This window comes from Rhinoderma darwinii, chromosome 4, assembly GCF_050947455.1.
Source record: "Rhinoderma darwinii isolate aRhiDar2 chromosome 4, aRhiDar2.hap1, whole genome shotgun sequence".
In the NCBI taxonomy this organism is placed as follows: Eukaryota; Metazoa; Chordata; class Amphibia; order Anura; family Rhinodermatidae; genus Rhinoderma; species Rhinoderma darwinii.
The window spans coordinates 130,641,505-130,654,004 of record NC_134690.1 but is presented as its reverse complement, the minus strand read 5'-3'; the positions used below and the strand labels follow the sequence as shown (position 1 = coordinate 130,654,004).

General features: G+C 43.3%; 13 non-coding genes across 13 annotated transcripts; all 13 read left to right on the top strand.

Annotated features, from left to right (window-relative positions):
• Positions 1 to 1,674: 1,674 nt before the first annotated feature.
• TRNAL-CAA (transfer RNA leucine (anticodon CAA)) lies at positions 1,675 to 1,783 on the top strand. The gene is made up of 2 exons: positions 1,675 to 1,712; positions 1,738 to 1,783. It is a non-coding gene; the product is annotated as a tRNA-Leu (tRNA).
• A 927-nt stretch (positions 1,784 to 2,710) lies between these two features.
• Positions 2,711 to 2,819, top strand: TRNAL-CAA (transfer RNA leucine (anticodon CAA)). The gene is made up of 2 exons: positions 2,711 to 2,748; positions 2,774 to 2,819. It is a non-coding gene; the product is annotated as a tRNA-Leu (tRNA).
• A 410-nt stretch (positions 2,820 to 3,229) lies between these two features.
• TRNAL-CAA (transfer RNA leucine (anticodon CAA)) lies at positions 3,230 to 3,338 on the top strand. Its single transcript has 2 exons — positions 3,230 to 3,267; positions 3,293 to 3,338. It is a non-coding gene; the product is annotated as a tRNA-Leu (tRNA).
• A 409-nt stretch (positions 3,339 to 3,747) lies between these two features.
• Positions 3,748 to 3,856, top strand: TRNAL-CAA (transfer RNA leucine (anticodon CAA)). Its single transcript has 2 exons — positions 3,748 to 3,785; positions 3,811 to 3,856. It is a non-coding gene; the product is annotated as a tRNA-Leu (tRNA).
• A 1,446-nt stretch (positions 3,857 to 5,302) lies between these two features.
• TRNAL-CAA (transfer RNA leucine (anticodon CAA)) lies at positions 5,303 to 5,411 on the top strand. The gene is made up of 2 exons: positions 5,303 to 5,340; positions 5,366 to 5,411. It is a non-coding gene; the product is annotated as a tRNA-Leu (tRNA).
• Positions 5,412 to 6,339: 928 nt separating this feature from the next.
• TRNAL-CAA (transfer RNA leucine (anticodon CAA)) lies at positions 6,340 to 6,448 on the top strand. The gene is made up of 2 exons: positions 6,340 to 6,377; positions 6,403 to 6,448. It is a non-coding gene; the product is annotated as a tRNA-Leu (tRNA).
• A 410-nt stretch (positions 6,449 to 6,858) lies between these two features.
• TRNAL-CAA (transfer RNA leucine (anticodon CAA)) lies at positions 6,859 to 6,967 on the top strand. The gene is made up of 2 exons: positions 6,859 to 6,896; positions 6,922 to 6,967. It is a non-coding gene; the product is annotated as a tRNA-Leu (tRNA).
• A 409-nt stretch (positions 6,968 to 7,376) lies between these two features.
• TRNAL-CAA (transfer RNA leucine (anticodon CAA)) lies at positions 7,377 to 7,485 on the top strand. The gene is made up of 2 exons: positions 7,377 to 7,414; positions 7,440 to 7,485. It is a non-coding gene; the product is annotated as a tRNA-Leu (tRNA).
• A 409-nt stretch (positions 7,486 to 7,894) lies between these two features.
• Positions 7,895 to 8,003, top strand: TRNAL-CAA (transfer RNA leucine (anticodon CAA)). The gene is made up of 2 exons: positions 7,895 to 7,932; positions 7,958 to 8,003. It is a non-coding gene; the product is annotated as a tRNA-Leu (tRNA).
• Positions 8,004 to 8,931: 928 nt separating this feature from the next.
• Positions 8,932 to 9,040, top strand: TRNAL-CAA (transfer RNA leucine (anticodon CAA)). The gene is made up of 2 exons: positions 8,932 to 8,969; positions 8,995 to 9,040. It is a non-coding gene; the product is annotated as a tRNA-Leu (tRNA).
• Positions 9,041 to 9,968: 928 nt separating this feature from the next.
• On the top strand, positions 9,969 to 10,077 carry TRNAL-CAA (transfer RNA leucine (anticodon CAA)). The gene is made up of 2 exons: positions 9,969 to 10,006; positions 10,032 to 10,077. It is a non-coding gene; the product is annotated as a tRNA-Leu (tRNA).
• A 1,446-nt stretch (positions 10,078 to 11,523) lies between these two features.
• On the top strand, positions 11,524 to 11,632 carry TRNAL-CAA (transfer RNA leucine (anticodon CAA)). The gene is made up of 2 exons: positions 11,524 to 11,561; positions 11,587 to 11,632. It is a non-coding gene; the product is annotated as a tRNA-Leu (tRNA).
• Positions 11,633 to 12,042: 410 nt separating this feature from the next.
• TRNAL-CAA (transfer RNA leucine (anticodon CAA)) lies at positions 12,043 to 12,151 on the top strand. Its single transcript has 2 exons — positions 12,043 to 12,080; positions 12,106 to 12,151. It is a non-coding gene; the product is annotated as a tRNA-Leu (tRNA).
• Positions 12,152 to 12,500: the final 349 nt, after the last annotated feature.

The following is a 12,500-nucleotide window of genomic DNA, read 5'->3' as shown; positions in this document are numbered from 1 at the left end:
GAGCCAATGATCTTAGAGTTGAATAAAGTCAAACAGATGAGAAATAAACTTGTACTTGAATAAAAAAATGACTTGTATATTCGGGGTGATTGCATGTACCTTTCAGTCTTCTCTCTTAATACTCAGGATGTCAGGATGGCCGAGCGGTCCAAGGTGCCAGACTCAAGATGAAAATTCTTCCCTAGTTGGATGTTCTGGTCTCTGAAAGGAGGTGTGGGTTCAAATCCGACTTCTGACAAGTATTTTGTTCAATAAAGTCAGTCATCTCACTTCCTGGAAATAACTTCTGACTCCAGTTGCGCACCATTGTGAGACTGGGGTTACCTGAACGAGGCATGGCTCAATCCACTTCCATTGTTCCGGTGGCATATTAGGAAGCAGCTGCCTAACCCACTTGGTAAATGTAAGTGTGTGTTGGTCTTATTCTTTAAATATCATCCAACATGAATTAAACTCTAGCAGGTGGGAACAAGAAGGCATTTCTTTCTAGGACGGTCAGCTTTTATGTCACCCAGAAGAGCCAATGATCTTAGAGTTGAATAAAGTCAAACAGATGAGAAATAAACTTGTACTTGAATAAAAAAATGACTTGTATATTCGGGGTGATTGCATGTACCTTTCAGTCTTCTCTCTTAATACTCAGGATGTCAGGATGGCCGAGCGGTCCAAGGTGCCAGACTCAAGATGAAAATTCTTCACTAATTGGGTGTTCTGGTCTCTGAATGGACGTGTGGCTTCAAATCCCACTTCTGACAAGTATTTTGTTCAATAAAGTCAGTCATCTCACTTCCTGGAAATAACTTCTGACTCCAGTTACGCACCATTGTGAGACTGGGGGTACCTGAACTAGGCATGGCTCAATCCACTTCCGTTGTCCCGGTGGCATATTAGGAAGCAGCTGCCTAACCCACTTGGTAAATGTAAGTGTGTGTTGGTCTTATTCCTGTAAATATCATCCAACATGAATAAAACTCTAGCAGGTGGGAACAAGAAGGCATTTCTTTCTAGGACGGTCAGCTTTTATGTCACCCAGAAGAGCCAATGATCTTAGAGTTGAATAAAGTCAAACAGATGAGAAATAAACTTGTACTTGAATAACAAAAGGACTTGTATATTCGGGGTGATTGCATGTACCTTTCAGTCTTCTCTCCTAATACTCAGGTTGGCCGAGCGGTCCAAGGCGCCAGACTCAAGGGTAAAATTCTTCCCTAGTTGGGTGTTCTGGTCTCTGAAAGGAGGAGTGGGTTCAAATTTCACTTCTGACAAGTATTTTGTTCAATAAAGTCAGTCATCTCACTTCCTGGAAATAACTTCTGACTCCAGTTGTGCACCATTGTGAGACTGGGGTTACCTGAACGAGGCATGGCTCAATCCACTTCTGTTGTTCCGGTGGCATATTAGGAAGCAGCTGCCTAACCCACTTGGTAAATGTAAGTGTGTGCTGGTCTTATTCCTGTAAATATCATCCAACATGAATTAAACTCTAGCAGGTGGGAACAAGAAGGCATTTCTTTCTAGGACGGTCAGCTTTTATGTCACCCAGAAGAGCCAATGATCTTAGAGTTGAATAAAGTCAAACAGATGAGAAATAAACTTGTACTTGAATAACAAAATGACTTGTATATTCGGGGTGATTGCATGTACCTTTCAGTCTTCTCTCCTAATACTCAGGATGTCAGGATGGCCGAGCGGTCCAAGGCGCCAGACTCAAGATGAAAATTCTTCCCTAGTTGGGTGTTCTGGTCTCTGAAAGGAGGCGTGGGTACAAATCCCACTTCTGACAAGTATTTTGTTCAATAAAGTCAGTCATTTCACTTCCTGGAAATAACTTCTGACTCCAGTTGCGCACCATTGTGAAACTGGGGGTACCTGAACGAGGCAAGGCTCAATCCACTTCCGTTGTCCCGGTGGCATATTAGGAAGCAGCTGCCTAACCCACTTGGTAAATGTAAGTGTGTGTTGGTCTTATTCCTGTAAATATCATCCAACATGAATAAAACTCTAGCAGGTGGGAACAAGAAGGCATTTCTTTCTAGGACGGTCAGCTTTTATGTCACCCAGAAGAGCCAATGATCTTAGAGTTGAATAAAGTCAAACAGATGAGAAATAAACTTGAACTTGAATAACAAAATGACTTGTATATTCGGGGTGATTGCATGTACCTTTCAGTCTTCTCTCCTAATACTCAGGATGTCAGGATGGCCGAGCGGTCCAAGGCGCCAGACTCAAGATGAAAATTCTTCCCTAGTTGGGTGTTCTGGTCTCTGAAAGGAGGTGTGGGTTCAAATCCGACTTCTGACAAGTATTTTGTTCAATAAAGTCAGTCATCTCACTTCCTGGAAATAACTTCTGACTCCAGTTGCGCACCATTGTGAGACTGGGGTTACCTGAACGAGGCATGGCTCAATCCACTTCCGTTGTTCCGGTGGCATATTAGGAAGCAGCTGCCTAACCCACTTGGTAAATGTAAGTGTGTGCTGGTCTTATTCCTGTAAATATCATCCAACATGAATTCAACTCTAGCAGGTGGGAACAAGAAGGCATTTCTTTCTAGGACGGTCAGCTTTTATGTCACCCAGAAGAGCCAATGATCTTAGAGTTGAATAAAGTCAAACAGATAAGAAATAAACTTGTACTTGAATAGCAAAATGACTTGTATATTCGGGGTGATTGCATGTACCTTTCAGTCTTCTCTCCTAATACTCAGGATGTCAGGATGGCCGAGCGGTCCAAGGCGCCAGACTCAAGATGAAAATTCTTCCCTAGTTGGGTGTTCTGGTCTCTGAAAGGAGGTGTGGGTTCAAATCCCACTTCTGACAAGTATTTTGTTCAATAAAGTCAGTCATCTCACTTCCTGGAAATAACTTCTGACTCCAGTTGCGCACCATTGTGAGACTGGGGGTTACCTGAACGAGGCATGGCTCAATCCACTTCCGTTGTTCCGGTGGCATATTAGGAAGCAGCTGCCTAACCCACTTGGTAAATGTAAGTGTGTGCTGGTCTTATTCCTGTAAATATCATCCAACATGAATTCAACTCTAGCAGGTGGGAACAAGAAGGCATTTCTGTCTAGGACGGTCAGCTTTTATGTCACCCAGAAGAGCCAATGATCTTAGAGTTGAATAAAGTCAAACAGATGAGAAATAAACTTGTACTTGAATAGCAAAATGACTTGTATATTCGGGGTGATTGCATGTACCTTTCAGTCTTCTCTTCTAATACTCAGGATGTCAGGATGGCCGAGCGGTCCAAGGCGCCAGACTCAAGATGAAAATTCTTCCCTAGTTGGGTGTTCTGGTTTCTGAAAGGAGGTGTGGGTTCAAATCCCACTTCTGACAAGTATTTTGTTCAATAAAGTCAGTCATCTCACTTCCTGGAAATAACTTCTGACTCCAGTTGCGCACCATTGTGAGACTGGGGTTACCTGAACGAGGCATGGCTCAATCCACTTCCGTTGTTCCGGTGGCATATTAGGAAGCAGTTGCCTAACCCACTTGGTAAATGTAAGTGTGTGCTGGTCTTATTCCTGTAAATATCATCCAACATGAATTCAACTCTAGCAGGTGGGAACAAGAAGGCATTTCTTTCTAGGACGGTCAGCTTTTATGTCACCCAGAAGAGCCAATGATCTTAGAGTTGAATAAAGTCAAACAGATGAGAAATAAACTTGTACTTGAATAGCAAAATGACTTGTATATTCGGGGTGATTGCATGTACCTTTCAGTCTTCTCTCCTAATACTCAGGATGTCAGGATGGCCGAGCGGTCCAAGGTGCCAGACTCAAGATGAAAATTCTTCCCTAGTTGGGTGTTCTGGTCTCTGAAAGGAGGTGTGGGTTCAAATCCCACTTCTGACAAGTATTTTGTTCAATAAAGTCAGTCATCTCACTTCCTGGAAATAACTTCTGACTCCAGTTGCGCACCATTGTGAGACTGGGGTTACCTAAACGAGTCATGGCTCAATCCACTTCCGTTGTCCCGGTGGCATATTAGGAAGCAGCTGCCTAACCCACTTGGTAAATGTAAGTGTGTGTTGGTCTTATTCCTGTAAATATCATCCAACATGAATTAAACTCCAGCAGGTGGGAACAAGAAGGCATTTCTTTCTAGGACGGTCAGCTTTTATGTCACCCAGAAGAGCCAATGATCTTAGAGTTGAATAAAGTCAAACAGATGAGAAATAAACTTGTACTTGAATAACAAAATGACTTGTATATTCGGGGTGATTGCATGTACCTTTCAGTCTTCTCTCCTAATACTCAGGATGTCAGGATGGCCGAGCGGTCCAAGGCGCCAGACTCAAGATGAAAATTCTTCCCTTGTTGGGTGTTCTGCTCTCTGAAAGGAGGCGTGAGTTCAAATCCCACTTCTGACAAGTATTTTGTTCAATAAAGTCAGTCATCTCACTTCCTGGAAATAACTTCTGACTCCAGTTGCGCACCATTGTGAGACTGGGGTTACCTGAACGAGGCATGGCTCAATCCAGTTCCGTTGTTCCGGTGGCATATTAGGAAGCAGCTGCCTAACCCACTTGGTAAATGTAAGTGTGTGCTGGTCTTATTCCTGTAAATATCATCCAACATGAATTAAACTCTAGCAGGTGGGAACAAGAAGGCATTTCTTTCTAGGACGGTCAGCTTTTATGTCACCCAGAAGAGCCAATGATCTTAGAGTTGAATAAAGTCAAACAGATGAGAAATAAACTTGTACTTGAATAACAAAATGACTTGTATATTCGGGGTGATTGCATGTACCTTTCAGTCTTCTCTCCTAATACTCAGGATGTCAGGATGGCCGAGCGGTCCAAGGCGCCAGACTCAAGATGAAAATTCTTCCCTAGTTGGGTGTTCTGGTCTCTGAACGGAGGAGTGGGTTCAAATTTCACTTCTGACAAGTATTTTGTTCAATAAAGTCAGTCATCTCACTTCCTGGAAATAACTTCTGACTCCAGTTGCGCACCATTGTGAGACTGGGGGTTACCTGAACGAGGCATGGCTCAATCCACTTCCGTTGTTCCGGTGGCATATTAGGAAGCAGCTGCCTAACCCACTTGGTAAATGTAAGTGTGTGCTGGTCTTATTCCTGTAAATATCATCCAACATGAATTAAACTCTAGCAGGTGGGAACAAGAAGGCATTTCTTTCTAGGACGGTCAGCTTTTATGTCACCCAGAAGAGCCAATGATCTTAGAGTTGAATAAAGTCAAACAGATGAGAAATAAACTTGTACTTGAATAACAAAATGACTTGTATATTCGGGGTGATTGCATGTACCTTTCAGTCTTCTCTCCTAATACTCAGGATGTCAGGATGGCCGAGCGGTCCAAGGCGCCAGACTCAAGATGAAAATTCTTCCCTAGTTGGGTGTTCTGGTCTCTGAAAGGAGGCGTGGGTACAAATCCCACTTCTGACAAGTATTTTGTTCAATAAAGGCAGTCATTTCACTTCCTGGAAATAACTTCTGACTCCAGTTGCGCACCATTGTGAGACTGGGGTTACCTGAACGAGGCATGGCTCAATCCACTTCCGTTGTTCCGGTGGCAAATTAGGAAGCAGCTGCCTAACCCACTTGGTAAATGTAAGTGTGTGCTGGTCTTATTCCTGTAAATATCATCCAACATGAATTAAACTCTAGCAGGTGGGAACAAGAAGGCATTTCTTTCTAGGACGGTCAGCTTTTATGTCACCCAGAAGAGCCAATGATCTTAGAGTTGAATAAAGTCAAACAGATGAGAAATAAACTTGTACTTGAATAACAAAATGACTTGTATATTCGGGGTGATTGCATGTACCTTTCAGTCTTCTCTCCTAATACTCAGGATGTCAGGATGGCCGAGCGGTCCAAGGCGCCAGACTCAAGATGGAAATTCTTCCCTAGTTGGGTGTTCTGGTCTCTGAAAGGAGGAGTGGGTTCAAATTTCACTTCTGACAAGTATTTTGTTCAATAAAGTCAGTCATCTCACTTCCTGGAAATAACTTCTGACTCCAGTTGCGCACCATTGTGAGACTGGGGGTTACCTGAACGAGGCATGGCTCAATCCACTTCCGTTGTTCCGGTGGCATATTAGGAAGCAGCTGCCTAACCCACTTGGTAAATGTAAGTGTGTGCTGGTCTTATTCCTGTAAATATCATCCAACATGAATTGAACTCTAGCAGGTGGGAACAAGAAGGCATTTCTTTCTAGGACGGTCAGCTTTTATGTCACCCAGAAGAGCCAATGATCTTAGAGTTGAATAAAGTCAAACAGATGAGAAATAAACTTGTACTTGAATAGCAAAATGACTTGTATATTCGGGGTGATTGCATGTACCTTTCAGTCTTCTCTCCTAATACTCAGGATGTCAGGATGGCCGAGCGGTCCAAGGCGCCAGACTCAAGATGAAAATTCTTCCCTAGTTGGGTGTTCTGGTCTCTGAAAGGAGGTGTGGGTTCAAATCCCACTTCTGACAAGTATTTTGTTCAATAAAGTCAGTCATCTCACTTCCTGGAAATAACTTCTGACTCCAGTTGCGCACCATTGTGAGACTGGGGGTTACCTGAACGAGGCATGGCTCAATCCACTTCCGTTGTTCCGGTGGCATATTAGGAAGCAGCTGCCTAACCCACTTGGTAAATGTAAGTGTGTGCTGGTCTTATTCCTGTAAATATCATCCAACATGAATTCAACTCTAGCAGGTGGGAACAAGAAGGCATTTCTGTCTAGGACGGTCAGCTTTTATGTCACCCAGAAGAGCCAATGATCTTAGAGTTGAATAAAGTCAAACAGATGAGAAATAAACTTGTACTTGAATAGCAAAATGACTTGTATATTCGGGGTGATTGCATGTACCTTTCAGTCTTCTCTCCTAATACTCAGGATGTCAGGCTGGCCGAGCGGTCCAAGGCGCCAGACTCAAGATGAAAATTCTTCCCTAGTTGGGTGTTCTGGTCTCTGAAAGGAGGTGTGGGTTCAAATCCCACTTCTGACAAGTATTTTGTTCAATAAAGTCAGTCATCTCACTTCCTGGAAATAACTTCTGACTCCAGTTGCGCACCATTGTGAGACTGGGGTTACCTGAACGAGGCATGGCTCAATCCACTTCCGTTGTTCCGGTGGCATATTAGGAAGCAGCTGCCTAACCCACTTGGTAAATGTAAGTGTGTGCTGGTCTTATTCCTGTAAATATCATCCAACATGAATTCAACTCTAGCAGGTGGGAACAAGAAGGCATTTCTTTCTAGGACGGTCAGCTTTTATGTCACCCAGAAGAGCCAATGATCTTAGAGTTGAATAAAGTCAAACAGATGAGAAATAAACTTGTACTTGAATAGCAAAATGACTTGTATATTCGGGGTGATTGCATGTACCTTTCAGTCTTCTCTCCTAATACTCAGGATGTCAGGATGGCCGAGCGGTCCAAGGCGCCAGACTCAAGATGAAAATTCTTCCCTAGTTGGGTGTTCTGGTCTCTGAAAGGAGGTGTGGGTTCAAATCCCACTTCTGGCAAGTATTTTGTTCAATAAAGTCAGTCATCTCACTTCCTGGAAATAACTTCTGACTCCAGTTGCGCACCATTGTGAGACTGGGGTTACCTAAACGAGTCATGGCTCAATCCACTTCCGTTGTCCCGGTGGCATATTAGGAAGCAGCTGCCTAACCCACTTGGTAAATGTAAGTGTGTGTTGGTCTTATTCCTGTAAATATCATCCAACATGAATAAAACTCTAGCAGGTGGCAACAAGAAGGCATTTCTTTCTAGGACGGTCAGCTTTTATGTCACCCAGAGGAGCCAATGATCTTAGAGTTGAATAAAGTCAAACAGATGAGAAATAAACTTGTACTTGAATAACAAAATGACTTGTATATTCGGGGTGATTGCATGTACCTTTCAGTCTTCTCTCTTAATACTCAGGATGTCAGGATGGCCGAGCGGTCCAAGGTGCCAGACTCAAGATGAAAATTCTTCCCTTGTTCGGTGTTCTGGTCTCTGAAAGGAGGCGTGGGTTCAAATCCCACTTCTGACAAGTATTTTGTTCAATAAAGTCAGTCATCTCACTTCCTGGAAATAACTTCTGACTCCAGTTGCGCACCATTGTGAGACTGGGGTTACCTGAACGAGGCATGGCTCAATCCACTTCCGTTGTTCCGGTGGCATATTAGGAAGCAGCTGCCTAACCCACTTGGTAAATGTAAGTGTGTGCTGGTCTTATTCCTGTAAATATCATCCAACATGAATTAAACTCTAGCAGGTGGGAACAAGAAGGCATTTCTTTCTAGGACGGTCAGCTTTTATGTCACCCAGAAGAGCCAATGATCTTAGAGTTGAATAAAGTCAAACAGATGAGAAATAAACTTGTACTTGAATAACAAAATGACTTGTATATTCGGGGTGATTGCATCTACCTTTCAGTCTTCTCTCCTAATACTCAGGATGTCAGGATGGCCGAGCGGTCCAAGGCGCCAGACTCAAGATGAAAATTCTTCCCTAGTTGGGTGTTCTGGTCTCTGAATGGAGGAGTGGGTTCAAATTTCACTTCTGACAAGTATTTTGTTCAATAAAGTCAGTCATCTCACTTCCTGGAAATAACTTCTGACTCCAGTTGCGCACCATTGTGAGACTGGGGGTTACCTGAACGAGGCATGGCTCAATCCACTTCCGTTGTTCCGGTGGCATATTAGGAAGCAGCTGCCTAACCCACTTGGTAAATGTAAGTGTGTGCTGGTCTTATTCCTGTAAATATCATCCAACATGAATTAAACTCTAGCAGGTGGGAACAAGAAGGCATTTCTTTCTAGGACGGTCAGCTTTTATGTCACCCAGAAGAGCCAATGATCTTAGAGTTGAATAAAGTCAAACAGATGAGAAATAAACTTGTACTTGAATAACAAAATGACTTGTATATTCGGGGTGATTGCATGTACCTTTCAGTCTTCTCTCCTAATACTCAGGATGTCAGGATGGCCGAGCGGTCCAAGGCGCCAGACTCAAGATGAAAATTATTCCCTAGTTGGGTGTTCTGGTCTCTGAAAGGAGGCGTGGGTACAAATCCCACTTCTGACAAGTATTTTGTTCAATAAAGTCAGTCATTTCACTTCCTGGAAATAACTTCTGACTCCAGTTGCGCACCATTGTGAGACTGGGGTTACCTGAACGAGGCATGGCTCAATCCACTTCCGTTGTTCCGGTGGCATATTAGGAAGCAGCTGCCTAACCCACTTGGTAAATGTAAGTGTGTGCTGGTCTTATTCCTGTAAATATCATCCAACATGAATTAAACTCTAGCAGGTGGGAACAAGAAGGCATTTCTTTCTAGGACGGTCAGCTTTTATGTCACCCAGAAGAGCCAATGATCTTAGAGTTGAATAAAGTCAAACAGATGAGAAATAAACTTGTACTTGAATAACAAAATGACTTGTATATTCGGGGTGATTGCATGTACCTTTCAGTCTTCTCTCCTAATACTCAGGATGTCAGGATGGCCGAGCGGTCCAAGGCGCCAGACTCAAGATGGAAATTCTTCCCTAGTTGGGTGTTCTGGTCTCTGAAAGGAGGAGTGGGTTCAAATTTCACTTCTGACAAGTATTTTGTTCAATAAAGTCAGTCATCTCACTTCCTGGAAATAACTTCTGACTCCAGTTGCGCACCATTGTGAGACTGGGGGTTACCTGAACGAGGCATGGCTCAATCCACTTCCGTTGTTCCGGTGGCATATTAGGAAGCAGCTGCCTAACCCACTTGGTAAATGTAAGTGTGTGCTGGTCTTATTCCTGTAAATATCATCCAACATGAATTAAACTCTAGCAGGTGGGAACAAGAAGGCATTTCTTTCTAGGACGGTCAGCTTTTATGTCACCCAGAAGAGCCAATGATCTTAGAGTTGAATAAAGTCAAACAGATGAGAAATAAACTTGTACTTGAATAGCAAAATGACTTGTATATTCGGGGTGATTGCATGTACCTTTCAGTCTTCTCTTCTAATACTCAGGATGTCAGGATGGCCGAGCGGTCCAAGGCGCCAGACTCAAGATGAAAATTCTTCCCTAGTTGGGTGTTCTGGTCTCTGAAAGGAGGCGTGGGTACAAATCCCACTTCTGACAAGTATTTTGTTCAATAAAGTCAGTCATCTCACTTCCTGGAAATAACTTCTGACTCCAGTTGCGCACCATTGTGAGACTGGGGTTACCTGAACGAGGCATGGCTCAATCCACTTCCGTTGTTCCGGTGGCATATTAGGAAGCAGCTGCCTAACCCACTTGGTAAATGTAAGTGTGTGCTGGTCTTATTCCTGTAAATATCATCCAACATGAATTAAACTCTAGCAGGTGGGAACAAGAAGGCATTTCTTTCTAGGACGGTCAGCTTTTATGTCACCCAGAAGAGCCAATGATCTTAGAGTTGAATAAAGTCAAACAGATGAGAAATAAACTTGTACTTGAATAACAAAATGACTTGTATATTCGGGGTGATTGCATGTACCTTTCAGTCTTCTCTCCTAATACTCAGGATGTCAGGATGGCCGAGCGGTCCAAGGCGCCAGACTCAAGATGGAAATTCTTCCCTAGTTGGGTGTTCTGGTCTCTGAAAGGAGGAGTGGGTTCAAATTTCACTTCTGACAAGTATTTTGTTCAATAAAGTCAGTCATCTCACTTCCTGGAAATAACTTCTGACTCCAGTTGCGCACCATTGTGAGACTGGGGGTTACCTGAACGAGGCATGGCTCAATCCACTTCCGTTGTTCCGGTGGCATATTAGGAAGCAGCTGCCTAACCCACTTGGTAAATGTAAGTGTGTGCTGGTCTTATTCCTGTAAATATCATCCAACATGAATTAAACTCTAGCAGGTGGGAACAAGAAGGCATTTCTTTCTAGGACGGTCAGCTTTTATGTCACCCAGAAGAGCCAATGATCTTAGAGTTGAATAAAGTCAAACAGATGAGAAATAAACTTGTACTTGAATAGCAAAATGACTTGTATATTCGGGGTGATTGCATGTACCTTTCAGTCTTCTCTCCTAATACTCAGGATGTCAGGATGGCCGAGCGGTCCAAGGCGCCAGACTCAAGATGAAAATTCTTCCCTAGTTGGGTGTTCTGGTCTCTGAAAGGAGGTGTGGGTTCAAATCCGACTTCTGACAAGTATTTTGTTCAATAAAGTCAGTCATCTCACTTCCTGGAAATAACTTCTGACTCCAGTTGCGCACCATTGTGAGACTGGGGTTACCTGAACGAGGCATGGCTCAATCCACTTCCGTTGTTCCGGTGGCATATTAGGAAGCAGCTGCCTAACCCACTTGGTAAATGTAAGTGTGTGCTGGTCTTATTCCTGTAAATATCATCCAACATGAATTCAACTCTAGCAGGTGGGAACAAGAAGGCATTTCTTTCTAGGACGGTCAGCTTTTATGTCACCCAGAAGAGCCAATGATCTTAGAGTTGAATAAAGTCAAACAGATGAGAAATAAACTTGTACTTGAATAGCAAAATGACTTGTATATTCGGGGTGATTGCATGTACCTTTCAGTCTTCTCTCCTAATACTCAGGATGTCAGGATGGCCGAGCGGTCCAAGGCGCCAGACTCAAGATGAAAATTCTTCCCTAGTTGGGTGTTCTGGTCTCTGAAAGGAGGTGTGGGTTCAAATCCCACTTCTGACAAGTATTTTGTTCAATAAAGTCAGTCATCTCACTTCCTGGAAATAACTTCTGACTCCAGTTGCGCACCATTGTGAGACTGGGGGTTACCTGAACGAGGCATGGCTCAATCCACTTCCGTTGTTCCGGTGGCATATTAGGAAGCAGCTGCCTAACCCACTTGGTAAATGTAAGTGTGTGCTGGTCTTATTCCTGTAAATATCATCCAACATGAATTCAACTCTAGCAGGTGGGAACAAGAAGGCATTTCTGTCTAGGACGGTCAGCTTTTATGTCACCCAGAAGAGCCAATGATCTTAGAGTTGAATAAAGTCAAACAGATGAGAAATAAACTTGTACTTGAATAGCAAAATGACTTGTATATTCGGGGTGATTGCATGTACCTTTCAGTCTTCTCTCCTAATACTCAGGATGTCAGGATGGCCGAGCGGTCCAAGGCACCAGACTCAAGATGAAAATTCTTCCCTAGTTGGGTGTTCTGGTCTCTGAAAGGAGGTGTGGGTTCAAATCCCACTTCTGACAAGTATTTTGTTCAATAAAGTCAGTCATCTCACTTCCTGGAAATAACTTCTGACTCCAGTTGCGCACCATTGTGAGACTGGGGTTACCTGAACGAGGCATGGCTCAATCCACTTCCGTTGTTCCGGTGGCATATTAGGAAGCAGCTGCCTAACCCACTTGGTAAATGTAAGTGTGTGCTGGTCTTATTCCTGTAAATATCATCCAACATGAATTCAACTCTAGCAGGTGGGAACAAGAAGGTATTTCTTTCTAGGACGGTCAGCTTTTATGTCACCCAGAAGAGCCAATGATCTTAGAGTTGAATAAAGTCAAACAGATGAGAAATAAACTTGTACTTGAATAGCAAAAT